The sequence below is a fragment of the Dendrobates tinctorius genome, unplaced genomic scaffold (assembly GCF_039654945.1).
Source record: "Dendrobates tinctorius isolate UK_male_01 unplaced genomic scaffold, ASM3965494v1 ptg000113l, whole genome shotgun sequence".
Lineage (NCBI taxonomy): Eukaryota > Metazoa > Chordata > Amphibia > Anura > Dendrobatidae > Dendrobates > Dendrobates tinctorius.
The window spans coordinates 13,671,338-13,698,981 of record NW_027361781.1 but is presented as its reverse complement, the minus strand read 5'-3'; the positions used below and the strand labels follow the sequence as shown (position 1 = coordinate 13,698,981).

Here is a 27,644-nt window from a genome sequence, read left to right as displayed (position 1 = left end):
GCGAGAAACTCGGACGAGTCTCGCATGTCAATACCCGGCTCTGCCGCCGGCACTCGGATCGGAGCGTTCAGCTGCATGTATTTCTATGCAGCTGAACGCTCCGATCCCAAGTGCCGGTGGCAGTGCCGGGTATTGACGTGCGAGACTCGTCCGAGTTTCTCGCATGTGAGTATGAGCCTTAACTTCCACCTTCTGATCTTTGCTCTGTGGGGAATAAAATATGGCTATTGGAGATTTCCACATCACGGGATTATTGTAACCTTTACTTTCTACACGGCGTCCTAACTTTATTTGATATTTAGGTTGTAAATACAAGACGGCTCTGCAGATTATTGGTTCCCCGTCCAATCTCAGTTTCATTCTTCCAGGCTGAATATATAGTATTCAGTTTATTTCCAATGCGGTCATGCATAATAAGCAGTATTGCACCTCAATATAACACATTAGTACAGATATATCGCATGCAAACAGCATACCGTCAGCTCAGTTTTCATGGCAATCAATCTGAATGCAAGACACGGAGGCAGAAGATCTATTCAACCATTATTCAATCGTGCAGATTGTATTTTCCACAACCTAACATCAGCTCCAGCAGTCGGACAGATTATGCTATTTATAATCCATCCTCAATTCAAGCAGTCATGCAGATTACATTATATCACGCTTCCATATAATGCAACCTGCCTACAGCAGATGCAGTCTATATGCTAACATCCGGCCCCAGGACAATGCAGCGACGCGGAATATGTGGCAGCAGCGCTCAATATGATGCATTCACAAAGGTTAGGGAGCCGAGATACAGCAAAGTCGTGCAGTTAGGAGGGCATCCTATGGAGAGAAGAGACAAGGTTGCAGAATGTAATGATCTATATTACATGCATTCTAACTGTAGTTTTATGGTATGGTGGGCCGCCATATCTACCATTCATAGCACAGTGCAAATTGCCTCTTCATAAAAAAAAAGGCCTTGAATTCTATAGCTCCACCTGTTGGAAGCGGCAATCCGACATGTCATTATCGACCCTTTAACGAGCCTTGCAATATGATTTAGGATAAAAGCCAAATCAGAATTTCAATTTGCAGTCATGGTGTTTCGGGGGCGTTGCCCCTCATCAGTGCAAAGTATGAGATCAGATTTTGGCTAGACGTGACCCTAACACTGGGATCTGAGGGGTAATTCCAATAATATGGTCTAAAAATGTAACATAATGTAATGAAATAGTAAATGCTCAAGTCACATTACCGGAAAAGGAGCAACGACTAATGTGGGCTTTATATTCCAGACTCTGCAGTCATCCAGATTAGATTATCTACTATGTAATCCAATCTCAATGCAGGCAGCAGTGCAGATTACAATATATTCTATATAATTCAACCTCAATGCAGGCAGCAGTGCAGATTATATTATCTATTATATAATCCAACCTCAATGCAGGCAGCAGTGCAGATTATATTATCTATTATATAATCCAACCTCAATGCAGGCAGCAATGCAGATTATATTATCTTCTATATAATCCAACCTCAATGCAGGCAGCAGTGCAGAATATATTATCTATTATATAATCCAACCTCAATGCAGGCAGCAGTGCAGATTATATTATCTATTATATAATCCAACCTCAATGCAGGCAGCAGTGCAGATTATATTATCTATTATATAATCCAACCTCAATGCAGGCAGCAGTGCAGATTATATTATCTATTATATAATCCAACCTCAATGCAGGCAGCAGTGCAGATTATATTATCTATTATATAATCCAACCTCAATGCAGGCAGCAGTGCAGATTATATTATCTATTATATAATCCAACCTCAATGCAGGCAGCAGTGCAGATTATATTATCTATTATATAATCCAACCTCAATGCAGGCAGCAGTGCAGATTATATTATCTTCTATATAAAGCTCAAAGTGTGTATGTGTGTGTGTATGTATGTGTGTATGTCCGGGATAGGCATCCGCACCGTCGCACTACAGCCACAAAATTTGGCACAGTCACACGTCTGGACCCCGAGAGCGTCCTAAGCTATGTTGTGAGGTGAAAATTTAACCCCGCGCGTTCCAATTCACCAAACAATTTTGCCCCGTCTACATACTGGGGAAAAAGTGTGTGCGCGTCAAGCCCCGCCCCTCATTATGATGTCATAATGCCCCTATTTGCATACTGGGGAAGCAGTGTGTGCATATCAAGCCCCGCCCCTCATTATGATGTCACAATGGTTGCCATGGCGACGCTGATGTCATCATAGGTTGCAAGCCCTGCCGCAGCTCATTATGATGTCATAATGGTTGACTATGAGATGGAGGATGTGTGATGGGTATATGGGCACTGGACTATGGGATGGTGGATATGTATGATGGGTATATGGGCTCGAGACTATGGGATGGCGGATGTGTATGACGGGTATATGGGCATGGGACTATGGGATGGAGGATATGTATGATGGGTATATGGGCACGGGACTGTGGGATGGAGGATATGTATGATGAGTATATGGGCACGGGACTATGGGATGGAGGATATGTATGATGGGTATATGGGCACGGGACTATGGGATGGAGGATATGCATGATGGGTATATGGGCACTGGACTATGGTATGGAGGATATGTATGACGGGTATATGGGCATGGGACTGTGGGATGGAGGATATGTATGATGAGTATATGGGCACGGGACTATGGGATGGAGGATATGTATGATGAGTATATGGGCACTGGACTATGGTATGGAGGATATGTATGACGGGTATATGGGCATGGGACTATGGGATGGAGGATATGTATGATGGGTATAAGGGCACGGGACTGTGGGATGGAGGATATGTATGACGAGTATATGGGCACGGGACTATGGGATGGAGGATATGTATGACGAGTATATGGGCACGGGACTATGGGATGGAGGATGTGTGATGGGCATATGGGCACTCGACTATGGGATGGAGAATATGTATGATGGGCATATGGGCATGGGACTATTGGATGGGCACTCGACAATGGGATGGAGGATATGTATGATGGGTATATGGGCACGGGCCTATGGGATCGTGGATGTGTGATGGGCATATGGGCACGGGACTATGAGATGGAGGATAATTATAATTTTCTATAACTAACCACAGTTAGTTACTATGCCCGGGCAGCGCCGGGCTCTTCAGCTAGTCTATTATATAATCCAACCTCAATGCAGGCAGCAATGCAGATTATATTATCTTCTATATAATCCAACCTCAATGCAGGCAGCAGTGCAGATTATATTATCTTCTATATAATCCAACCTCAATGCAGGCAGCAATGCAGATTATATTATCTATTATATAATCCAACCTCAATGCAGGCAGCAGTGCAGATTATATTATCTATTATATAATCCAACCTCAATGCAGGCAGCAATGCAGATTATATTATCTTCTATATAATCCAACCTCAATGCAGGCAGCAATGCAGATTATATTATCTTCTATATAATCCAACCTCAATGCAGGCAGCAATGCAGATTATATTATCTATTATATAATCCAACCTCAATGCAGGCAGCAGTGCAGATTATGTTATCTACTATATAATCCAACCTCAATGCAGGCAGCAATGCAGATTATATTATCTATTATATAATCCAACCTCAATGCAGGCAGCAATGCAGATTATATTATCTTCTATATAATCCAACCTCAATGCAGGCAGCAGTGCAGATTATATTATCTATTATATAACCCAACCTCAATGCAGGCAGCAGTGCAGATTATATTATCTTCTATATAATCCAACCTCAATGCAGGCAGCAATGCAGATTATATTATCTTCTATATAATCCAACCTCAATGCAGGCAGCAATGCAGATTATATTATCTTTTATATAATACACCCTCAATGCAGGCAGCAGTGCAGATTATGTTATCTACTATATAACCCAACCTCAATGCAGGCAGCAGTGCAGATTATGTTATCTATTATATAATCCAACCTCAATGCAGGCAGCAGTGCAGATTATGTTATCTACTATATAATCCAACCTCAATGCAGGCAGCAATGCAGATTATATTATCTTCTATATAATCCAACCTCAATGCAGGCAGCAGTGCAGATTATATTATCTATAATATAACCCAACCTCAATGCAGGCAGCAGTGCAGATTATGTTATCTACTATATAATCCAACCTCAATGCAGGCAGCAGTGCAGATTATATTATCTATTATATAATCCAACCTCAATGCAGGCAGCAGTGCAGATTATATTATCTATTATATAATCCACCCTCAATGCAGGCAGCAGTGCAGATTATATTATCTTTTATATAATCCAACCTCAATGCAGGCAGCAGTGCAGATTATATTATCTATTATATAACCCAACCTCAATGCAGGCAGCAGTGCAGATTATATTATCTATTATATAACCCAACCTCAATGCAGGCAGCAGTGCAGATTATATTATCTTCTATATAACCCAACCTCAATGCAGGCAGCAATGCAGATTATATTATCTTCTATATAATCCACCCTCAATGCAGGCAGCAGTGCAGATTATGTTATCTATTATATAATCCAACTTCAATGCAGGCAGCAGTGCAGATTATATTATCTATTATATAATCCAACCTCAATGCAGGCAGCAGTGCAGATTATATTATCTATTATATAATCCAACCTCAATGCAGGCAGCAGTGCAGATTATATTATCTATTATATAACCCAACCTCAATGCAGGCAGCAGTGCAGATTATGTTATCTATTATATAATCCAACTTCAATGCAGGCAGCAGTGCAGATTATGTTATCTATTATATAAAGCTCAAGTGTATGTGTGTATGTCTGGGATAGGCATCCGCACCGTCGCAGCTACAGCCACTTAATTTGGCACAGTCACACGTCTGCACCCCGAGAGCGTCCTAGGCTATGTTGTGAGGCGAAATTTTAACCCCGCACGTTCCAATTCACCAAACAATTTTGCCCCTATCTACATAATGGGGAAAAAGTGTGTGTGTGTCAAGCACCACCTTTCATTATGATGTCATAATGGTTGCCATGGCGACGCTGATGTCATCATAGGTTGCAAGCCCCGCCGCTCATTATGATCTCATAATGGTTGACTATGGGATGGATGTGTGATGCGTATATGGGCACGGGCCTATGGGATGGAGGATATGTATGATGGGTATATGGGCACGGGCCTATGGGATCGTGGATATGTATGATGGGTATATGGGCACGGGACTATGGGATGGCAGATATGTATGATGGGTATATGGGCACAGGACTAAGGGATGGAGGATATGTATGATGGGTATATGGGCACGGGACTATGGGATGGAGGATGTGTGATGGATATATGGGCACTCGACTATGGGATGGCGAATATGTATGATGGGTATATGGGCACGGGACTATGGGATGGAGGATGTGTGATTGGTATATGGGCATGGGACTATGGGATGAAGGATAATTATAATTTTCTATAACTAACCACAGTTAGTTACTATGCCCGGGCAGCGCCGGGCTCTTCAGCTAGTCTTCTATATAATCCAACCTCAATGCAGGCAGCATTGCAGATTATATTATCTACTGGCTGAAGAGCCTGGCGCTGCCCGGGCATAGTAACTAACTATGGTTAGTTATAGCAAATTATAATTATCCTCCATCCCATAGTCCAGTGCCCATATACCAATCACACATCCTCCATCCCATAGTCCCATGCCCATATACCCATCATACATATCCGCCATCCCATAGTCCCATGCCCATATACCCATCACACATCCTCCATCCCATAGTCAACCATTATGACATCATAATGAGGGGCGGGGCTTGATACACACACACACTTTTTCCCCATTATGTAGATAGGGGCAAAATTGTTTGGTGAATTGGAACGCGCAGGGTTAAAATTTCACCTCACAACATAGCCTAGGACACTCTCGGGGTTCACACGTGTGACTGTACAAAATTTTGTGGCTGTAGCTGCGGCGGTGCGGATGCCTATCCCAGACATACACACACTTGAGCTTTGTATATTAGATTATATAATCCAACCTCAATGCAGATTATATGATCTAAATTCAATCCTTAATTCATGAAGATCTAAAAATCTACCTTATAGTTCCAGTTCAAGACTGGATTATTCAGCCAAGTAACACAATGGACCATTCATTATCAGTGCATTCATATATTTTCCGTACAGTCATGTCGAGATTATATACTGTTGCTCATAATTTCTTTATTGAATAAAGACGAGAATTTTCTGAGAATCCAAATGCAAAATTGATAAAGATTCTTAAATTGTGGAACATTTTAGTTCTAATACAGTTTATGTACTATACAACATGCACTGCAGTGAGGTCATGTCCCGAAGTTATATAGTATCAATCAGCCTAAATATTGGAGTCACGATCTGCCCGGTATTTGCACTGTGACACCATGAGTGCTATCTGTGGGAAACACGGCTAGCATTCGTGCTTGAAAACTGGACATGTGAATGAGCCCTAAGGCTGTGTTTGCATAAAAGAGATTGGACGTGATTGGATACAGTCCTAGGAGACCTCAGAGTGTTGCACAAGTGTTTTCAGGGTAATTGGGGAGTTTGCAGTATTTGCAGTTCTATGAAAATCAACTTTTTTTTAATTAAGCCAACGAAACTACAGTAATGAATGTGAATATCAGAATATTGGCTCATCTCTTCAGCGCTTTGTGCAGGTTATTGTACATTATGCAATTCAATTTCAATACAATGCAGTCAAGAGGGCCATATACTGGTAAATGAGTCCACATTATATCCAGTTATGCACAGAGCTGTATACGGTGGGTACGGAAAGTATTCTGACCCCTTTACATTTTTCACTTTTGTTTCACTGTAGCCATTTGGTAAATTCAAAATTCATTTTTTCTCATTAATGTACACCCATCTTGACTGAAAAAAACAGAAATGTAGAAATGTTTACAAATTTATTAAAAAAAGAAAAACTGAAATATCACCTGGTCATAAGTATTCAGACCCTTTGCTCAGTATTGAGTAGAAGCGCCCTTTTGAGCTAGTACAGCCATGAGTCTTCTTGGGAATGATGCAACAAGTTTGTCACACCTGGATTTGGGGATCCTCTGCCATTCGTCCTTGCAGATCCTCTCTAGTTCCATCAGGTTGGATGCTGAACATTGGTGGACAGCCATTTTCAGGTCTATCCAGAGATGCTCAATTGGGTGTAGGTGAGGACACTGGTTGGGCCAGTCAAGAATGGTCACAGAGTTGTTCTGAAGCCACTCCTTTGTTATTTTAGGTGTTTGTTTAGGGTTATTGTCTTGTTGGAAGGTGAACCTTCGACCAAGTCTGAGGCCCAGAGCACTCTGGAAAAGGTTTTCATCCAGGATATCTCTGTACTTGGTTGCATTCATGTTTCCTTCAATTGCAACCAGTCGTCTTGTCCCTGCAGCTGGAAAACATCCCCACAGCATGATGCTGTCACCACCATGTTTCACTGTTGGTATTTTATTCAGCAGCTGATGAGCAGTGACTGGTTTTCTCCACACATACCCCTTAGAACTTTTTGGTGATAATTCTTTCTTCGTCTCATCAGACCAGAGAATCTTATTTCTCATAGTCTGGGAGTCCTTCATGTGTTTTTTTAGCAAACTCTATGAGGGCTTTCATATGTCTTGCACTGAGGAGAGGCTTCCGTCAGGCCACTCTGACATAAAGACCCAACTGGTGGAGGGCTGCAGTGATAGCTGACTTTGTGGAACTTTCTCCCATCTCCCTACTGCATTTGTGGAGCTCAGCCACAGAGATCTTGGGTTTCTTCTTTACCTCTTCTCCCACGATTGCTCAGTTTGGCTGGACAGCGAGGTCTACGAAAACTTCTGGTGGTCCCAAACTTCCTCCATTTAAGGATTATGGAGGCCACTGTGCTCTTAGGAACCTTGAGTACTGCAGAAATTCATTTTTAACCTTGGCCAGATCTGTGCCTTGCCACAATTCTGTCTCTGAGCTTCTTGGCCAGTTCCTTTGACCTTATGATTCTCATTTGGTCTGACATGCACTCTGAGCTGTGAGGTCTTATATAGACAGGTGTGCGCCTTTACAAATCAAGTCCTATCAGTTTAATTAAATACAGCTGGACTCCAATGAAGTTGTAGAACCATCTCAAGCAGGATCACAAGGAAATGGACACCGTGTGACTTAAATATGAGTGTCTGAGCAAAGGATCTGAATACTTATGACCATGTGATATTTTAATTTTCCCTTTTTCTTAAATTTGGAAAAATTTCTACATTTCTGTTTATTTTTCAGTCAAGATGGGGTGCAGAGTGTACATTAATGAGAAAAAAAATGAAGTTTTTTGAATTTACCAAATGGCTACAATGAAACAAAGAGTGAAAAATTTAAAGGGGTCTGAATACTTTCCGCACCCACTGTACATTGTATCATGCATATTCAGTTCAGCACAGTCATGCAGATGCATATTATAGGCTCCATCTTAAATGTAATGCAGTCATGTAACCATATTGTACCAATATATCCAAATACAAGGCAAATTTGCAATAGAAGCTATATGCTAATAATCAGGGTAAGTGTCATGCAGTCAGGCACCGCACCGTATATTCGGTGTCATGTGCCTTTAATTCAGGGTAGTCGTGCTATTTATTGTGCAGTATACATTGCATCAGTCATGCAGATCATAGGCAAGAAGCAATCAACCTAAATACAATACGGTCATACGGTCACCGTATATATTCTATTCTATGATCTATTGTATAGATTGTACTGTTTAGCCTCAGTGCAATGTCTGTCAGGCAGATTAGGTATAGTGCCATGCACCCCTAAAGGTTTTTTTTCTTAGTGGTCATTGATGGCTTATTCTAAGGTCCATTACCCGATACCGCTTTAGAGATGGCCATGCAAATAAGACATTGGATGATTTTGATCACCACATTGGACCATCATGTCTGATCACAATTGCCTAGTACAGAATACTGTTACAACATTTGAAGATTTGTCATATTTGAAATTTTCATTCATTTTGTGCAGAAAAAAAGCTCAAGGATTGGCCACGTCCAGCCTATTATTTGCCACTCTGCCAAGTGTGTCCTAGATCTGTCAGTTTGGTGTGCCATATTAATGGTCACAGACTGATCAATCTTAGTTTTATGGGAATGGCCAGGTTAGACATTGCGGATTACATCATATCCCAGCTCCATACTGTGAACAATCCATGCATGATGTGATGTCCAGCCCTGAGGTATGTAACTTGTTAATGCAGTCTTGCATTTTTAGGTGCAGGTTACTTAGTAGAGCGATATTCACACTAAAGACTTGGAAGTGGTTTCCAGGACTAAGATATTGATGACCTTTTTAAATACTTGCGAATCGATATAAAAACAGCTGCGGCCAATTTTTTACACTCACTGTCCAGCTGTTGCACGTGCTGTGGCCGTGTGACGTAAACAGTGTAGGTGCTGGAACAGCACAAGTCCATAACGGTGTAGTGGCAATTCTCAGGTACTGCAGCTCAGCTCACAATTAGGGTTGATGTAGATATTCACAAATTCGGTCCATGCATGGACTGTCTGGGGGTATCTTGATTCAAGCTTGAGAGTGATTTGGCTGTATGAGGAAAGAAGAAAAAAGGCGCTCCCTGTGTGATATTGCTACCTGTGGGTGAGGATGGGCGGGACAGTAAGTCGCTCACCTGGACGGGTCGTGGGTATCACAACTCCTTGGAAAAGTGAACCCAAAGGGTGGAGGACATAATTAGCGGAGAGCAGGAGAGGGGCGGTGGATCCCTGGCGCTGAACAAGGAATAAAATCTATTTTGAAATGCCTTGCAAGAATAAACCAGTTTTTTATCCTCATGGCTTGGAATCACTTTTGGCAGCATTCGTAATCCACTACCCCACTCCTCCTCTCCATTTAGGAATGTAGGAGGCTGTCCAATTTTAGTTGGGAGCCCCTTGACCATCTCTTGCATTTCACAAGTTTCATGGACTAGCTATCTGCACAAGCCTTTATTTAGTAGCTGACCTGCAGTACCTAACAACGACCACTATACCATGTATTATTTCATTATTTTTCTCACTTATATAGCACCATTATCTCCACAGCGCTTTACAGACATTATTGCCACATTCCTCATTGGGGCTCATAATCTAAATTCCCTATCAGTATGTCTTTGTAGCAAACCAGAGAACACAGAGAAAATCAACGCAAACATGGGGAGAACATACAAAATCCTTGCTGACGTTGTCCTTGGTGAGATTTAAACTCAGGACCACTGTGCTGCAAAGCAAAAGTGCTAACAACTGAGCCACCAAGCTAACCACTGAGCCACCGTGAAAACCACTGAGCCACCATGCTAACCACTGAGCCACCATGCTAACCACTGAGCCACCGTGAAAACCACTGAGCCACCGTGAAAACCACTGAGCCACCATGCTAACCACTGAGCCACCATGAAAACCACTGAGCCACCATGCTAACCACTGAGCCACCGTGAAAACCATTGAGCCACAATGCTAACCACTGAGCCACCTTGAAAACCACTGAGCCACCGTGAAAACCACTGAGCCACCATGCTAACCACTGAGCCTCCGTGAAAACCACTGAGCCACCATGCTAACCACTGAGCCACCGTGGTGCTCACATGTATGGAGCTATGCTGTTCCATCTTTATACTCTGTTTACTTCCGTCTACCATACGAATAGCAAACATGAATATTGGGCATAAGTCATCTATATTGGCGTTTTTGGCAAACCCTCTAATACAAAGCTGAGTTTTATACGGGAAAGGTCATATTGTGTCATTGCATGATACATTCTCTCCTGTCATTGAGCAGCCAAGAAGAGATTGTCAAATGACAGATTCTGCTCAGCTACATCAAAATCAGGCTCCAAGTACAATCCTCCCACACATTTAATACAGGGAATGCCAAGGAAACAGTGCTAAATATAGTGCAGTATTTAACACGAGGGTAGTGGAGTTTATATAATGTTTATTACGCATTCATGAAATTGTCTTTGGCTGAGCCGCATCAGACGGAGGAAGCATGTAACGCACAGCTCATGTACAGGACAGGCATTTATTCATTTCATGGGAAATAGTCCAGAAGACAGAACCAGAGATTTAAATAAGGGGAATATTTTAATCAGATGACCCTTAATTACCTTTAGGGGCAATTTATTTCACATCCATGTATGTCTATATTTTTGCATTACGGTTTCATTAGAAAATTTTGGATCACTAAGGCTTCATCAGCCTCTATGTATCAGTGTGCAATACATAGCAGACTACAGAATGAGCTAACTGTGAGCTAAATGTGAACATATGACATCTGTGTGTCATCAGTGTGACACCTACTAACTCCTGGGAAAAGTAGTACAGTTTGTGCTGTTCCTTGGCACCGTGTGCCGAAGATAGCTCTGATCATAGTTGCCTACTCTTCTTGAGATCAGCGTGACCAGGCGACAATGATGGCAGTTATATTGAACACTTGCCATGTACATCATGTGTAAAATTTAGAATTACATTTAAAAAATGGACTCTTGCATAACTTTAATAACTAGCAGTGGGAAAGCCCATGGCTGGAGGATGAAGTTAATAATCTGGGAAAGGGGACAATAGCTCAAAAGGTTTCCAGGCTATTAATAACGGCTCACATCTGTTTGCTTAGCCTTTACTGGTTAGTTTATGGGGGAAAACAGATTAAAAAAATAGCGTTCCCCTGTAAATTCTAACCAGCAAAGGCTAAACAGACAGCTGTGGTCTGATATTAATAGCCAAGGAATGGACCATGGATATTGGCCCCCTCCCAGGCTGAAAACACCAGCCCTCAGCAAACCCAGAAATGGCACATCAATAAGATGCACCAAATCTGGTGCTTTGGGGGTAAAGGTTAGGTCTAGAGATGAATGAACCTGAACTTAAAAGGTCAGAGTTCTTACTGGACAGTTAGTGTCCAGTGCTCATTGTCAAACATGGACTTCTACTGGAAGTCTGTTGCAATGTTTGGCGTTTCAAAGTTTCGAGGAGAGAGAGTGAGAGAGAATATTTTCCAGATCAAAACTTTGGGTCCTCATTATTTTTAATTGTTTTCAATGTCATCCAGGTTGTGGTTCAAGTTTGGGTACAGTTCTGGTACCCGAACCGAACTTTGGAATAAAGTTCGGGTTGGGTACTAGACCCTGAGCTTTCATGGGTTCGCTCACCCCTAGTTAGTCATTTCAGACATTTTATACAATAAACCCTTGGTATTATCAGAAAAGAGAGGACAGAAATGAGCGATTATTACACACAGTTGATGACAACCAGAGGCTCCGGTTCCACTACTGGTCTCCTATGTGACATATTACACAGGAATCATGGGACAGCCCAAGACGTAATAGTCACCAAAGGATTATGAACAGCTCCTCAAAATCGTAATTAATGTCTGTGACTCAATTTAGTTTTATCATTATGTTATGAATGATTCCCTCAATATATTTCCTTGACCCCAGCTACTGGTACAGGATATAATTTGCAGTCGGAGGTATTACTCTCAATCCTTCATCTTGTAATTATTATTTTTCCTCTACTCCAAAGCCGTACAGTAAATTACAACCATCAGGTGAACGCGCTGGTAAAGTTTTCATATTTACTGCTGGTACCTGCTCTTGGACTTACATCCAGATTTGTTTTGCACCACGCCGGTAACATTTAGTCTTTGTAATGAATTTAAAGAAATCCATAGATTTAAAGCCGGAGCGAAAACATCTAGCGAGTCCATTGCTTTACACTGAAATGTCTTTTTAATAGTCTTTGGATGTGTTAGAGGGTATGTCATCTGTTCAACTGGATTTCTAGAACTTGGAATTTGATGACCTACCCTTAGGGCTCTTCCAGACGGACGTATTATCAGTCTGAGTGAGATCCGACAAAACATTAGATCGCACCAGGAACAGTGTTGGATGACATCTCAGCGTGATCCGATTTCCACAGACTCACAAAATAGAGAAGATGGAAAAATTATTTTCTCCATCTTTTCCTCATCCAAGAGAATTGGATCACACCATGTTGGCACCTTTACCAAAGTATGATCTGCATAATCTCCCCAATTTTCTTGGATGATAAAACATACAGTTAGGTCTATATATATTTGGACAGAGACAACAGTTTTCTAATTTTGGTTCTAGACATTACCACAATGAATTTTAAACAAAACAATTCAGATGCAGTTGAAGTTCAGACTTTCAGCTTTCATTTGAGGGTATCCACATTAAAATTGGATGAAGGGTTTCGGAGTTTCAGCTCCTTAACATGTGCCACCCTGTTTTTAAAGGGACCAAAAGTAATTGAATAGATTAAATAATTGTAAATAGAATGTTCATTTCTAGTACTTGGTTGAAAACCCTTTGTTGGCAGTGACTGCCTGAAGTCTTGAACTCATGGACATCACCAGACACTGTGTTTCCTCCTTTTTGATGCTCTGCCAGGCCTTCACTGCGGTGGTTTTCAGTTGCTGTTTGTTTGTGGGCCTGTTTGAAGTTTAGTCTTTAACAAGTGAAATGCATGCTCAATTGGGTTGAGATCAGGTGACTGACTTGGCCATTCAAGAATATTCCACTTCTTTGCTTTAATAAACTCCTGGGTTGCTTTGGCTTTATGTTTTGGGTCATTGTCCATCTGTAGTATGAAACAACGACCAATCAGTTGGCTGCATTTGGCTGGATCTGAGCACACAATATGGCTCTGAATACCTCAGAATTCATTCGGCTGCTTCTGTCCTGTGTCACATCATCAATAAACACTAGTGACCCAGTGCCACTGGCAGCCATGCATGCCCAAGCCATCCCACTGCCTCCACCGTGTTTTACAGATGTGGTATGCTTTGGATCATGAGCTGTACCATGCCTTCGCCATACTTTTCTCTTTCCATCATTCTGGTAGAGGGTGATCTTGGTTTCATCTGTCCAAAGAATGTTCTTCCAGAACTGTGCTGGCTTTTTTAGATGTTTTTAGCAAAGTCCAGTCTAGCCTTTTGATTCTTGATGCTTATGAGTGGCTTGCACCGTGCAGTGAACCCTCTGTATTTACTTTCATGCCGTCTTCTCTTTATGGTAGATTTGGATATTGATACGCCTACCTCCTGGAGAGTGTTGTTCACTTGGTTGGCTGTTGTGAAGGGGTTTCTCTTCACCATGGAGATTATTCTGCGATCATCCACCACTGTTGTCTTCCGTGGGTGCCCAGGTCTTTTTGCATTGAGTTCACCAGTGCTTTCTTTCTTTCTCAGGATGTACCAAACTGTAGATTTTTCCACTCCTAATGTTGTAGCAATTTCTCGGATGTTTTTTATCTGTTTTTGCAGCTTAAGGATGGCTTGTTTCATCTGCATGGAGAGCTCCTTTGACCGCCTGTTACCTTCACAGCAAAACCTTCCAAATGCAAGCACCACACCTCAAATCAACTCCAGGCCTTTTATCTGCTTAATTGAGAATGACATAACGAAGGGATTGCCCACACCTGCCCATGAAATAGCCTTGGAGTCAATTATCCTATTACTTTTGGTCCCTTTAAAAACAGGGTGGCACATGTTAAGGAGCTGAAACTCCTAAACCCTTCATCCAATTTTAATGTGGATACCCTCAAATGAAAGCTGAAAGTCTGAATTCAACTGCATCTGTATATATATATATATATATATAAATATGGACCTAACTGTATGGTCGTCTGCACGATCCCTTAGGATAAGTCATCAATATCAGATTTTTTGGGGTCTGAAACCAGATATTGCAACCGATCAGCTGATTTCAGCTGCAACGAGGAATGGATCCATACATTGTCTGTGGTAGGATCTCCACAACTTTGTAGACTGCGCTGTGACAGTTCTTGATTGCTGCAGATCTGCTCCCATTGAAGAGAATCTGATCTGAGTTACGGTACGCAAGCACGTCCTATATGTAGTATTCTGACCTATGGTGTCATATGTATTATGGGACTGTGTAACCTCCAAGCTGCATCTGAAGGACTACAGTGGCATGTGAAAGTGTCACCAATTTAAAAGATGAAAATATATATTTCTAATGCAAAAGAAATGTGTCACCTTTAGCTTTTAAAGATCATTTCATCTTCAACTTGCTTCACTATTCACGATAACGTAATTTTGACCAGGGATGCCCAAACTTTTAGAAGGCTGTATGACAGCATAAAATATCCATGACTCATTGTACTACATATTTGCTGCCTCCACAAGAGCCAACCACAAATCCAATGCGTGTAGAGGAAAATATCACAAAGTTCTGCTCATTATCACAATATTTCATGACACATCTCTATATATAAAAATCAATGTGTGTGTGTGTGTGTGTGTGTGTGTATCACCAACCAATCACGAAGCATCTTTCATTTCACCAGAGCTGTTCAAAAGAAGCTAAGCTGTGATTGGCTGCTATGACCAACAGTTTTCCTTGCAACCAATCACTAAGCATCTCTCATTTCACCAGAGCTGGTTAAAAGAAGCTGAGCTGTGACTGGTTGCTATGAGCATGTTTTCCCACTTGACAACACCTCAGCAGACACTGACATGGTGGGAGAAATCTAGCATCCCCAGGAACATAGGCTCCTGCCATCATCTGTCCCCCCGAAAGGAGCAGTGAGTACACGACAGAAATGAATCCCCCCTCCCATGTGGTATCATTAGGTGACACACATGAATGTAGGAAAGTGCACATATTAAATGTCATGTGGATTTAATATTTTCACACAGACACTTTTATGCATTATTGATGTGTTACTGTGCTGTGATGATGTCAGTTTTTTAAAAGTGCTACTTTCCCCACAATTCACCTGAATATACCAATATAACACGTAATGCTTTTCCCATAACAACCCATTAAATATGATACTATACTGCATACAGATGCTGTACATCCATGAGCAACTCAGCCGGACAAATTACAAGTTGACGGTGCATGAAAATGTGTGTGAAGGTTTCTCTACTGTACTAATGTATAAGGTTTGTGCCTGTCCATTGGTGAAAAGCATGACTGTGATATTTATGGTGGCAGATAAGTGAGAATATCAGCCTGATGAGTAGAAAACCTGGGATCTTAGTGAACCATGTTTCTGTGCAATTTCACTATTCTACTTTTACTGGCTGTGACGGGACGATGTGGGATATTAGGGGTAGTAGTCCGGTAGCTCTGGCTGACGGGATGATGTGGGATATTAGGGGTAGTAGTCCGGTGGCTCTGGCTGACGGGATGATGTGGGATATTAGATGTAGTAGTCCGGCGGCTGTGACGGGATGGTGTGGGATATTAGGGGCAGTAGTCTGGTGGCTCTGGCTGACGGGATGATGTGGGATATTATAGTGCATGTGGCTATGCGGAGTGGACGGGGCTCTACACTCAGCTTTATATATATATACAGTGGGGCAAAAAAGTATTTAGTCAGTCAGCAATAGTGCAAGTTCCACCACTGAAAAAGATGAGAGGCGTCTGTAATTTACATCATAGGTAGACCTCAACTATGGGAGACAAACTGAGAAAAAAAAATCCAGAAAATCACATTGTCTGTTTTTTTTTTCATTTTATTTGCATATTATGGTGGAAAATAAGTATTTGGTCAGAAGCAAGCAATCAAGATTTCTGGCTCTCACAGACCTGTAACTTCTTCTTTAAGAGTCTCCTCTTTCCTCCACTCATTACCTGTAGTAATGGCACCTGTTTAAACTTGTTATCAGTATAAAAAGACACCTGTGCACACCCTCAAACAGTCTGACTCCAAACTCCACTATGGTGAAGACCAAAGAGATGTCAAAGGACACCAGAAACAAAATTGTAGCCCTGCACCAGGCTGGGAAGACTGAATCTGCAATAGCCAACCAGCTTGGAGTGAAGAAATCAACTGTGGGAGCAATAATTAGAAAATGGAAGACATACAAGACCACTGATAATCTCCCTCGATCTGGTGCTCCACGCAAAATCCCACCCCGTGGGGTCAGAATGATCACAAGAACGGTGAGCAAAAATCCCAGAACCACGCGGGGGGGACCTAGTGAATGAACTGCAGAGAGCTGGGACCAATGTAACAAGGCCTACCATAAGTAATACACTACGCCACCATGGACTCAGATCCTGCAGTGCCAGACGTGTCCCACTGCTTAAGCCTGTACATGTCCGGGCCCGTCTGAAGTTTGCTAGAGAGCATTTGGATGATCCAGAGGAGTTTTGGGAGAATGTCCTATGGTCTGATGAAACCAAACTGGAACTCTTTGGTAGAAACACAACTTGTCGTGTTTGGAGGAAAAAGAATACTGAGTTGCATCCATCAAACACCATACCTACTGTAAAGCATGGTGGTGGAAACATCATGCTTTGGGGCTGTTTCTCTGCAAAGGGGCCAGGACGACTGATCCGGGTACATGAAAGAATGAATGGGGCCATGTATCGTGAGATTTTGAGTGCAAACCTCCTTCCATCAGCAAGGGCATTGAAGATGAAACGTGGCTGGGTCTTTCAACATGACAATGATCCAAAGCACACCGCCAGGGCAACGAAGGAGTGGCTTCGTAAGAAGCATTTCAAGGTCCTGGAGTGGCCTAGCCAGTCTCCAGATCTCAACCCTATAGAAAACCTTTGGAGGGAGTTGAAAGTCCGTGTTGCCAAGCGAAAAGCCAAAAACATCACTGCTCTAGAGGAGATCTGCATGGAGGAATGGGCCAACATACCAACAACAGTGTGTGGCAACCTTGTGAAGACTTACAGAAAACGTTTGACCTCTGTCATTGCCAACAAAGGATATATCACAAAGTATTGAGATGAAATTTTGCCTCTCATCTTTTTAAGTGGTGGAACTTGCACTATTGCTGACTGACTAAATACTTTTTTGCCCCACTGTACATATAATCATTATAATTTGTTATAACTAACCGTAGCTAGTTACTATGCCCGGGCAGCGCCGAGCTCTTCAGCTAGTAACATTATAAAAAAGCCTCCATGTTGTTCTGTAAAAATTCAATGTACAGTGAGTTATTAGCCGAACCATAGGGACATGCATGGGTGTCTTAGTATGACTCTGTACAACTCAGATTGCACACTTCCGTCATACTGCCATGTGCATGATGGCCTGATACAAGATATTCTTAAATATTTCCTATATACCAGCCCCCTAAATATGACAAACTAGGCAAGAAAACTAATGATACAGCAGCCCAGCCGTACATTTCCATAGATGTTCTGCTGTTAAAGAAGCTCTCCTCCTCCTCTTCCTCCTCCCATCAAACTTATTATCCTCTTAATATATTGCAGTGATTATATTATACAGGACTGTGTACTTACAATTGCCATTCTACCCAGATAATTTTTCTCTTTTTCATTAGATCTACAGTATGACATCATGTGTTTAAAAACTGACTAGCTTAACCCCTTCCTGACATCCGACGTACTATCCCGTCCAAGGGACCCGGGCCCCTATGCCCATGGACAGGATAGTACGTCTACCGCGATCAGCGGCGCCCACGTGGTGAGCGCCGCTGATCGCGGCCGGGTGTCAGCTGATTATCACAGCTGACACCCGGCACAATGTGTCAGGGGTGGTCGCTGATCTGTCACAGTGATCTGTGATGTGACCGATCAGCGATCTGTCACAGGACAGTGATGTCCCAACTGGGACTATGTAATAAAGTTAAAAAAAGTAAAAAAAAGTGTTAAAATAATTAAAAAAAAATCGCCAAATAAATTAGAAAAAAAAAAAAATATTCCCCCAATAAATCCATTTTTTGGAAATAAAAAAAAAAACAATAAAAGTACACATATTTGGTATCGCCACGTCCGTAACGACCCGCCCTATAAAACTGTCCCATTAGTTAACCCCTTTAGTGAACCCCTTAAAAAATAAAAAACGAAGCAAAAAATAATGATTTATTATCATGCCGCCAAACAAAAAGTGTAATAACGCGCGATCAAAAAGACGCATATAAATATCCATAGTACCGCTGAAAACGTCATCTTGTCCCGCAAAAAACGAGCTGCCATACAGCATCATCAGCGAAAAAATAAAAAAGTTATTGCTCGCAGAATAAAGCGATGCAAAAATAATTATTTTTTATATAAAATAGTTTTCATTGCATAAAACCGACAAAACATAAAAAAATGACCTAAATGAGGTATCGCTATAACCGTACTGACCCAAAGAATAAAACCTCTTTATCAATTTTACCGCACGCGGAACGGTGTAAATGCACCCCCCCAAAAGAAATTCATGAAACGCTGGTTTTTGTTCATTCTGCGTCCCAAAAATCAGAATAAAAAGTGATCAAAAAATGTCACGTGCCCGAAAATGGTACCAATAAAAATGTCAACTCGTCCCGCAAAAAATAAGACCTCACATGACTCGGTGGGTCAAAATACGGAAAAATTATAGCTCTCAATATGTGGTGATGCAAAAACTATTTTTACAATAAAAAGCGTCTTTTAGCGTGCGACTGCTGCCAAACATAAAAACCGCCATAAATAGTAAATCAAACCCCACGCTATTACCCCCTTAGTTAGGGAAAAATAATAAAATAAAAAAAAATGTATTTATTTCCATTTTCCCATTAGGGTTAGGGTTAGGGCTAGGGTTAGGTTTAGGGTAGGGTTAGAGTTAGGGTTAGGGTTAGGGCTAGGGCTAGGGTTAGGGCTAGGGCTGAGATTAGGGTTAGGGGTGTGTTGGGGTTCGAGTTGGAGTTAGAATTGGGGGTTTCCACTGTTTTGGCACATCAGGGGCTCTCCAAATGCAACATGGTGTCTGATCTCAATTCCAGCCAATTCTGAGTTGAAAAAGTCAAATGGTGCTCCTTCCCTTCCAAGCTCTGCCATGCGCCCAAACAGTGTTTTACCCCCACGTGTAGGGTATCAGCCTACTCAGGACAAATTGCAAAACAATTTTTGGGGTCCAATTTCTCCTGTTACCCTTAGGAAAATAAAAAATTGGGGGGCAAAAATATCATTTTTGTGGAAAAAAATGATTTTTTTATTTTCACGTCCGAGCGTTATAAACTTCTGTGAAGCACTTGGGGGTTCAAAGTGCTCACCACACATCTAGATAAGTTCCGTGGGGGGGTCTAGTGTCCAAAATGGGGTCACTTGTGGGGAGTTTCAATAGTTTAGGTACATCAGGGGCTCTCCAAACGCACATGACACTCGCAGACCATTCCATCAAAGTCTGCATTCCAAAACGTCACTATTTCCCTTCCGAGCCCCGACGTGTGTCCATACAGTAGTTTTCTCCCACATATGGGGTGTCAGCGTACTCATGACAAATTGGACAACAACTTTTGGGGTCCAATTTCTCCTGTTACCCTTGGGAAAATGAAAAAATTGGGGACTAATTGATCATGTTTGTGGAAAAAATACGATTTTTTTATTTTCATGCCCGGGCATTATAAACTTCTGTGAAGCCCTTGGGGGTTCAAAGTGCTCACCACACATCTAGATAAGTTCCTTAGGGGGTCTCGTTTCCAAAATGGGGTCATTTGTGGGGGTTTCCACTGTTTAGGTACATTAGGGGCTCTCCAAAGGCAACATGACACCCGCAGACCATTCCATCAAAGTCTGCATTCCAAAACGTCACAACTTCCCTTCCGAGCCCTGACGTGTGTCCATACAGTAGTTTTCTCCCACATATGGGGTGTCAGCGTACTCAGGACAAATTGGACAACAACTTTTGGGGTTCAATTTCTCCTGTTACCCTTGGGAAAATAAAAAAATTGGGACTAATTGATCATGTTTGTGGAGAAAATACGATTTTTTTATTTTCATGCCCTGGCATTATAAACTTCTGTGAAGCCCTTGGGGGTTCAAAGTGCTCACCTCACATCTAGATTAGTTCCTTAGGGGGTCTAGTTTTCAAAATGGGGTCATTTGTGGGGGGGTTTCCACTGTTTAGGTACAGTAGGGGCTCTCCAAAGGCAACATGACACCCGCAGACCATTCCATCAAAGTCTGCATTCCAAAGCGTCACTACTTCCCTTCCGAGCCCCGACGTGTGCCCATACAGTAGTTTTCTCCCACATATGGGGTATCAGCATACTCAGGACAAATTGGACAACAACTTTTGGGGTCCAATTTCTCCTGGTACCCTTGAGAAAATAAAAAAATGGTGACTAAAATATCATGTTTGTGGAAAAAATACGAATTTTTTATTTTCACGCCCGGGTGTTATAAACTTCTGTGAAGCACTGGGGGGTTCAAAGTGCTCACCACACATCTAGATAAGTTCCTTGGGGGGTCTAGTTTACAAAATGGTGTCATTTGTGGGGGGTTTCCACTGTTTTGGTACATCAGGGGTTTTCCAATCGCGACATGATGTCCGATCTCAATTCCAGCCAAAAACGTCAAATGGCGCTGCTTCCATTCCGAGCTCTGCCATGCGCCCAAATAGTGGTTTACCTCCCACAAGTGGGGTATCAGAGTACTCAGGACAAGTTGCACAATAACTTTTAGGGTCCTGTTACCCTTGGGAAAATAAAAATTGGGGTGAAAAGATCATTTTTGTGGAAAAAATATGATTTTTTAATTGTACCGCTGTACGTTATAAACTTCTGTAAAGCCCTTGTGGGTTCAAAGTTCTCACCACATATCTAGATAAGTTCCTTGGGGGGGTTTAGTTTCCAAAATGTGGTCACTTGTAGGGGGTTTCCACTGTTTAGGTACATCAGGGACTCTCCAAACGTGACATGGCGTCCGATCTGAATTCCAGCCAATTTTGCATTGAAAAAGTCAAACGGCGCTCCTTCCATTCTGAGCTCTGCCATGCGCCGAAACAGTCGTTTCCCCCCACATATCAGGTATCAGCGTACTCAGGACAAATTGCACAATAACTTTTGCAGTCCAATTTTTCCTGTTATCCTTGGTAAAATAAAAAAAATTGAACCTGAAGTATTTTTTTTGTGAAAAAAAGTTAGATGTTCATTTTTTTTTAAATATTCAAAAAAATTCCTGTGACGCACCTAAAGGGTTAATAAACTTCTTGAATGTGGTTTTGAGCACCTTAAGGGGTGCAGTTTTTAGAATGGTATCACTTTTGGGTATTTTCTATCATACAGACCCCTCAAAGTGGCTTCAAATGTGATGTGGTCCATAAAAATAAAATGGTGTTGTAAAAATTAGAAATCGCTGGTCAACTTTTAACCCTTATAACTTCCTAACAAAAAAAAATTTTGGTTCCAAAATTGTGCTGATGTAAAGTAAACATGTGGGAAATGTTAGTTATCAAGTTTTTTGTGTGCCGTATCTCTGTGATTTAAGGGCATAAAAATTCAAAGTTGGAAAATTGCGAAATTTTCAAAATTTTCGCCAAATTTCCATTTTTCTGACAAATAAATGCAAGTTATTTGAATGAAATTTTACCACTATCATGAAGTACAATATGTCACGAGAAAACAGTGTCAGAATCACCGGGATCCATGGAAGCGTTCCAGAGTTATGACCTCATAAAGGTACAGTGGTAAGAATTGTAAAAATTGGCCCGGTCATGAACGTGCAAACCACCCTTGGGGGTGAAGGGGTTAATCCTTCTAAGATCTACTGTATGTAGAAATAGGAGGTCAATTTTCCATGCATGAGTCATAAGTTACTGTAAAAGTCCATGGCAGGGGGGAGGAGCGGAGCAGCTAGATCAGGAGATAAAGACGGGGATAATGAAGGAAGGGACAAGAAACTTCCTGTTTCTATGTAGAGCAGAGAAAGGAGACGAATTAGCTGGTAGAAAAGCAAAATAAGCAATTGTAAGTACACAGTGCTATGTAATATGATGATTGCAATATATTAAAAGGATAAAAACTTTGATGAAAGTTCTTCTTTAAATTTGCAAGTAGACTACAGGAATTATTCTGCAGTATTAATACTTTTCCTTCTGCCAGTAATAAGAATTGTTGTGTGCATTGCTATTTAGGCATTTAGTCAATTTATATTGAGACATTGGGCACATTCTAGAATTCACATTGCCTTCATGTGCGATTTAGTACAAAACATTAGCCATTATTCTCTCTCCAGGTTAAAAATTCGCCATGACGCCCTTTTTGATTTTTGATTGTTGCGAGCAGCAAAACCCTGAATCTGAGCCTCTGCATTACACCGGTTTACAAATGAATTTGCCTTTGTGCAAACGTGTGTTTTTCACATCCTGCTGTGGCACGCGTACCGGAGAAGGAACAGAGCATAAAGGATTCTGCAGATCAAGGGGAAAAAAAATGAAAGGCAGAGGTAGATTAGTGGGTATAAAAGTATAGCAGCTTTATGTCTGGATAGATGTACCCACAATTACTAAAAAATGAAATGAATATACAAAAAAAATATACTCTGAGAGCTTCCATGCAAGATAAAAAAAACAAGCTGTTTTTTCTACAAAATTGGTCTCTCTATACAATTGTGGGGAGGAGGGAAGTGGCAAGTGATGATGGTGGTGGTGGGGGTTGGTGCATCGAATAATAAAGGATTCGTAGTTTTTGTGTTATACGCATGGCAAAATAGTCACAATGGGGTACATTTACAATCTATTTGTAGACCTCAGTTGAAGAAATATCTATTTGTGTGCAAAGAATTTTGGAATTGAATAAGTAGAAATTACCTTATTCTAACTTTCTGTAAGAAATGTTCCTATTACCGTTCCCCCTTCCCCGCTGTTGAGCGCAGAGACCTCTCATCCCCCCTAAATGCACTTGATAGATAAAGGCCATAATTTGAACAAATCTACATTTGCTACAGTACATATCCCATAAAATGCTGTCAGTAGTTTGCATTACTTGATACACATATTTATCTAAGGAGAGACCTGATCTGCATAGGCATGGAGTTGTCGGGAAATACTCAGTGAAAAGCTGTCAGCTCTTAATAGGGGCTTCCACAGGCAGGGTTTGTGCTAGCCACTCCATCCAGCAGTTCTCAGGGAGTGCCTAGGCCTTCACCCTTTATCCCCTGTGCAAGGGTCTGGACTTAAACAGGGACAAAAGCAGAGGGTGGTCAGAAAGTCAATGCCCATAGGTAAGGGATAGTGCAGAATTTTCAGGCTGAAGTGTAGTCTATACAGAGGCCGAGGTCAGAAACAACTGAACAAACATCAAACAAGCTAAACAAAAACTGAATAGCAGGAGTGAACCAGAGCAAGCATAAACCATAACTGGCAGCTCTCAGTCTGTATTCACTGAAGACAGATTTAACTCGAGAGCTGAGAAGATTGAGAATGAAATCTAGGTACAGGAGGAGAAACAAGCATAAGTCTATTATAATATCTATTAAAAAGTTTATTTTTTCATGCATACTATTGATATATAAAAAAACAAAAAAAAAACATTAAAACAAAAGTTATTCTTCAAGTATTAAATATCTGGACAATTTATATAATTCTGTACTCTCTGGAGACATGATAATCCAATGATAAAGTAAAATGTAGGTTTATTGACAACATGTTTCAGAGTCACACCGACTCCTTCTTCAGGACAGCAATTCATTACGCTGGGGTCACACTGCGTTAGGCAGTCCGTTAACGCTGCCATTCAGCCTCATTATGTGGCACATCACGATGTATGCCGTTAAGCGGCATGCATTCGCGATGTGCCGTCAAACACTGATGGAAACTCAGACGCGGGCTGCAGCGTCTGGGGCTCCATCACCGCTAGCGCTGATGAGCGCTATACTATAGCGTTAACGCCGCCCGTCAACGCTATGCGCTGAATGGGCTGTGTTAACGCTATGTGAACCTGGCCTAAGAACCCTGGGTTGTAGGCTTTTTAGGTGGGCAGTGGAGATGAGCAAATTTGTTCGGATTCGGTTCCGAATATGATCGGACTCGAATATTGTTTTTGCAATATTCGTCGAACACAGCCAAAAGTCATTAGAGTCAATGGGAGTAAAAATTACCGAATATGTTTGGAACCGATCATAAGACAAACATTTGACACTAATAGTGTTCAAATATGGCATGAGAATGTCAAAATCAGATTCGGGGCCAAAATCCGAACAAATTCGCCCATCTCTAGTGGGCAGTTCTACTTATCTTTTAGAACCTATTTACGTAGATAATACCTCATTGCGCTTTTGCATCTTTTCCTTATTCTTTAAGTAGGAAGTGGTGCTGGTACCATTGACCGCAGCAGGGAGTTGATGAATCCTGCTTGACAGCACACACAACCATACTGCCAGGCTAGACAGGTACCAATCACACTAATATGTCTGGATGAACAGAGCCTACGTCACCTATAGCTTCTGGTAATGACATCTCCTCCATCACCAGGTGCCATCCACAGAATTAATATGGCTGCCCCAGATAGAAAAAGCAGATGTTGGTAAAGCAGGTCCAGGTATAGCTAAAATGATTCATAAAAATCTGACTATTTGATGCAACCACTAGGGGCAGCCTAAGCAATCGCTGCATACTATATTTTTTATTGAGTATATCATATAATTATATTGCCGTATCCAGTGCTCCACCTAGTGGTGGCACTAAGCAGCAAAAATTGTGCTACCTACTGCAATATCTATAGAAGGGATTGGCGGTAAAACATAGTCAAACATATCTCTGAGATATATTTATGAAAATATGTAGTATAAAGTCATAAATAGAGCTAAATTTAAAAAAAATCAAAGGTAGACATGTCAAGATATCTCAAGGGGTTCTATAAAATGCATACATTATACACTAAATCCATTCATATAGAGCATTATCTACGTCAAGCATGCTTAGATTAGAAGTCATTGCATATCATTTTTTGGACTATGTGGACTCCTTTTGATCAAGATTGCGTTTTTGAAGACCCAATAGCTGTAACATTATGTTATAATGAAGGCATGTGTTTTACAATAGGATCCATGGCAGAAACCCAAGAATAACACTAAGATTTCTGCCATGGCTGTTGGTAATAATGTCCAGTGGTTGAGTTTTTTCCATAGTGTGGACAAAAATCAAGCCCGATTGTTATCTAGAACGTGTCAATGAGTTTATAGAACAACATTCATGTGCAACTGATGAGGATTCAGTTGCGGAATCTAAGCCTAAATCCCCATCAAATCCATGACATATCAATAGCCATAAATGTCCATGAATGCACTTCAATAGGACATAAGAAGTTGGGTATGGAGCAAAAGTTGTACATTTCATTGGATCTTCATAAAGATCCAGTAGCGACTTCTTGCGGCATCATGAACCCAATACCACCGAAGTTCCAAGACAATTGAAGATTTTCAAAGAACGTTCTGGACAAGATAAATAGTACCTCCATCTCACAGCTGTTCACATGCCCTCACTGCACACGGGGAATTTATAGAAGTATAAATCAAAGGGTAATTGGTTGGATGTTGGAAGTTTTGATTTCTGTTCCTGAGCTGGAGGAAACATGCAAGAGATGGATGAAGAACGTCAGGTCAAACATATTAAGATTAATGACAAGAAAAGAAAAATCTCTACCTACAACTGGTGACCAGTACCATTGTTCCTGCCTGCCATCATAGATGCCAGGATTAATCTTGTGAACTTTTTAACCCCACGTGGGCATAGAAGGTTGCATCTGTCCTCTATGAGAAAGCCAGTGCTATAATTAATGTGTATTAGTTTCGAATCCCGTTACAGGATTTAGATTCTCCTACAGGGCATGTTTATTGGAATATTATGGTTGACTATTTGGGGTTTTGCCAATTTCTTGCACATGGTTGTCTTGCAATACATTTATTGGACAAATTTGTACCATTAGTTTCAGCATCGAAATGCTACTATAAAAACTGCCATAGTGTCTATAATTTTTGTAACTTTGTATAAGTATTTTACTTGTGGGACTTGAATATTTTTTTCCATCTAATTCTAATTTTTTTCTAAATTACATTTACTAAAATTGTTACTTACATATAATACATATCTGCTTTTCCAGATCATGACTCTAAATTGTTTGATACATAGGTCTCATATGATTTATGTTTTAGGAGAATTGGTGTCACTGAATTTAATTAAAGCATGCTCAGTTGTAAAGTTTCTGGTTGCCTTTGACATCAGTTTTTCCCCACCCTGGTTTCAGTTTAGTTTTGATTAATGGTGTATTCAGGTGTACATATAAATTGGATCGAGATGCCAATGCATGGACTGGTTAGTGGGTCTCCCGACTCGAGCATTGACAGTTTCATATATTTCTATGATGCTTTTATGCTCAGGATGGAAGACCCGCCGGCCAGTCATTGAATTGCGGTTCAATCTGGGTCCGATTAATACGACCATCTGAATGCACCCTAAGGGTCAGGGTCTTGTATGCAAAAATAAAAAATTGCAAAGTTTTTCCTACTTATTGCAGACATCACATGGGTGGCACAGATACATACAATTACAAGGGTGAACATGAACTGAGACTTGGATCAAAATCAAACATGTGTTTGGGACTTTTTCACAGACACACAAAAAAACACGGACAAGTGAAAAGCCACAGACATTAAAGATGACGTGTTCCATCCTTGAAAAATGCGTACATGAAAAGCATGTTGTCCGGACAAAGGCTAAGTAAGGATTTGTACAATTGGGGCAAAAAAATAGCAGAATTTTTATTCTGTCTATATTCACATGAAGGAAATTGAACAAGTCTCATCCACATGCTACGAAAATTTTCTGCATGCAAATTTGCAAAAAAATCTTTTCATGTTTTCCTTGTTGAATCA

General features: G+C 41.1%; 1 protein-coding gene and 1 long non-coding RNA gene across 14 annotated transcripts in view; both read right to left on the bottom strand.

The window, feature by feature from the left end:
* CELF4 (CUGBP Elav-like family member 4) overlaps positions 1-27,644 on the bottom strand; it is a 1,497,717-nt gene that overhangs the window by 1,430,372 nt on the left and 39,701 nt on the right. The gene's annotated exons all lie outside the window — the stretch shown is intronic.
* On the bottom strand, positions 2,925-4,828 carry LOC141101010 (uncharacterized). The gene is made up of 2 exons (XR_012234846.1): positions 4,463-4,828; positions 2,925-4,070 (listed from the first exon to the last, which is right to left on the bottom strand). It is a non-coding gene; the product is annotated as an uncharacterized lncRNA (long non-coding RNA).